Source organism: Pipistrellus hanaki, assembly GCF_964339955.1.
Source record: "Pipistrellus hanaki genome assembly, chromosome: 8".
Taxonomy (NCBI): Eukaryota; Metazoa; Chordata; class Mammalia; order Chiroptera; family Vespertilionidae; genus Pipistrellus; species Pipistrellus hanaki.
In genome coordinates this window covers 27,552,453-27,555,567 of record NC_140510.1, presented here as the reverse complement: position 1 = coordinate 27,555,567, position 3,115 = coordinate 27,552,453, and the positions used below count along the sequence as shown (strand labels likewise).

Below are 3,115 nucleotides of genomic sequence, written 5' to 3'. Positions count from 1 at the left end.
TCCCTTATTTTAATCGTTTGGGCCAGTACAAGATAGTAATGGTGGACTGGTGAAATCAGAAAAGCTTCTGCACAACAAAAGAAACCATCAACAAAACAAGAAAGCCCACGGCATAAGAGAACATATTTGCCAATGTTATATCTTATAAGGGCCTAATCTCCAATATATACAGAGAACTCATACATCTTAACAAAAGGAAGATAAACAATCCAATCGAAAAATGGACAAAGAAATAAACACTTTTTGAAAGTGGTCATGTAGAAGGCCAAGAGACATATGAAAACATCCTCAAAGTCACTAATCATACAAGAGATGCAAATCAAAACAACAGTGAGATACCATCTCACACCTGCCAGAAGAGCTCAAATCGACAAACAACTAGTACTAATGAGGAGGTGGAAAAAAGGGAATCCCAGTGCACTGCTAGTATGAATGCAGACTGGTGCAGCCACTGTGGAGAACAGTATGGAGTTTCCTCAAAAAGTTAAAATGAAACCCCCATTTGACCCAGTGATCCCACTTCTAGAAATATATCCCAAGAAATCAGAAACACCAATCAGAAAGGACATATGTACCCCATGTTCATAGCATCACAATTTACAATAGTTAAGATTTGGAAACAGCCTAAGTGCCCATCAGCAGATGAGTGGATTAAAAAAATCTGTGGTACATCTACACAATGGAATACTACACTGCTGTAAAAAAAAAGAAATAACTCTTACTATTCACAACAGCATGGATGGACATGGAGAGCATTATGCTAAGCAAAATAAGCCAGGCAGAGAAAGATAAATATTACATGATCTCACTCATTTGTGGAATATAATGAACAACATAAACTGATGAGCAAAAATAGAACCAGAAACAGAGAAGCATCAAATAGACCATCAAACTTCAGAGGGAAGCAGGGGTTGGGGGTGGGGGAAGGATAAGAGATCAACCAGAGGACCTGTATGCATGCATATAAGCTTAACCAATGGACACAGACACTAGGGGTGTGAGGGCATGTGCTGGGGGTGAGGGTGGCCGGGGAGAGGTCAATGGGCAAAAAAGGAGACATATGTAATACTATATGTAATACTTTAAACAATAAAGAATTAATAAAAAGAAAAGAGAAACATGTTCTCTATGTTTCTTTTGTTGTTTTGAGGCTTATAAACAGTGGCTTTAGGAAAACCAAATGTAGGATTGTAAGCTGCACGGAAGAGTTGTGTATCTAGGATTCAATGGGAATTAGAAACTTCACTCATATGTCAGTAAGATTCTCAATGAATTAGAAGGACTGCACTTGGGTCTTACTCAGAATTCCACAGTTGTATAAACTGGGCTGAAAAATGTAGATCTAGACCAGAGCTAATGTGAAAATAGAGCTTACATTTGAGTCCTTATTCGGGGGTGGTTTCTATTTTCACTCAAAAATATAAAGTTCATTGTTTTAACATCCTCCAAATTAGCCTTCAGAGTTCTCTGCCTGGTCTCAATGGAAAGCTTTGCTGCTGGTTTGGAGAATGCATTCTCCGTGGGGTGCTGGGCAATTACATTCCAAATAGCAGCCCAGGGTTCTAAGTAGTGATTGGATTGTATTTTTGCTGCTGGCGGATGTGGCCAATCATGCATCAGGGTTGGGAGCAATGGGGAATAGAGGGAGGGGGAGAGGGGGTCGCTTTTTCATTCCATTGAAATATAATACCACTAGACTTCTTGAAGGACTCATTTCTTTTAAAGTATAAATAAATAAAGTGCTTGTTAGACTGTAAATATTTGCCTTAATATATATGGCCTAAAGTGGCACTTTTTCATCCTGTCAACTATTGGAAGTATCAGACTGTGATGCCGAGTGATAGGACAATGTTTGCTTTCTTAGGCATCGATCTTTGTCTGCAGTACTTTATGGATCATACTCATGTCAGGCCCACAGTTTTTTTTAAAAAAATGTTTGGGTAGGAGATGGGAGCTTTAGGCTGGGAAACAATGGGCTCTTTTTCTAAATTTTCCACAAATGATTGCATGAGGTGTCCTAACATCTGTCAACCTCAATTTACTCATTTGTGTTAAGATGGGTTTGGTTTTCAACCCTTTTTGCTATATGGATCCTAAAAAGAATTTGATAAAGCTGTGGTTCCTTTCATGTGTGTGTGTGTGTGTGTGTGTGTGTGTGTGTGTTTTGTGTGTGTGTGTGTGTGTGTGTGAGAGAGAGAGAGAGAGAAAGAGAGAGAGAGAGGGAGAGAGAGAGAGAGAGAGAGAGAGAGAGAGAGAGAGAGAGAGAGAGAGAGAGAGAACATAATAATGAAAACAGGTTTGGAGTGGTCCATGGGTTCCTACATAAGATTCTGAAGTTAAGATCCCAACTGGCCCTTCCTTTATAGCTCCAGACCCAGACACAGCAGCCATTGTGATGATGATGCCCAAGAAGAATCAGATTTCCATTTACAAACTTTTTAAGGAGGGAGTGATGGAGGCCAAGAAGGATGTGCACATGCCTAAACACCCTGAGCTGGCAGACAAAAACCTTACTAATCTTCACGTCATGAAGGCATGCAGTCTCTCAAATCAAGAGGCTACATGAAGAAACAGTTTACCTGGAAACATTTCCACTGGTACCTTACCAATAGGGGCACCCAGTATCTCCGTCATTACCTCCACCTGCCCCCTGAGATCATGCCTGCCACTCTGCATCTGAGACTGGCAGGCCAAGGCCCAAAGGTGTGAAGGGTGATGGACCTGCAAGACTCACACTATGGGAAGCCGACAGAGACAGCCACAGACTGGGTGCTGTGCCCCCTGATGCCGATAAGAAAGCTGAGCCGGGGCTAAGTCAGCAACCGAATTCCAATGTAGAGGCAGATTTGGTCGTGGGCATAGTCAACTACCTCAGTAAAGTGAGAGGGATTTATTTTGTGTTGAATAAACTTGTGATCAGAAAAAAAAAGATCCTATGAACTGGATCATCCTTTCCAAAACTACTATGGCATCAAATGCAAATCAGATATTTGAACCTAAAATAGTTTTATTGTTTGTAACCTACTGTCTTACAATTTCACTTCCAACTAGATTCTCATTTATTGTTAGTGAGACTGATTGTTTCTTGAGTAAGGCAGAAAGGAACAATTCTCAA

The 3,115-nt window shown here is 40.6% G+C and overlaps 1 pseudogene across 1 annotated transcript; it reads left to right on the top strand.

The window, feature by feature from the left end:
• The first annotated feature begins 2,395 nt into the window (after positions 1-2,395).
• Positions 2,396-2,878, top strand: LOC311626960 (small ribosomal subunit protein eS10-like; annotated as a pseudogene). The gene has a single exon. The product of its transcript is annotated as a small ribosomal subunit protein eS10-like (transcript).
• The last annotated feature ends 237 nt before the right edge of the window (positions 2,879-3,115 follow it).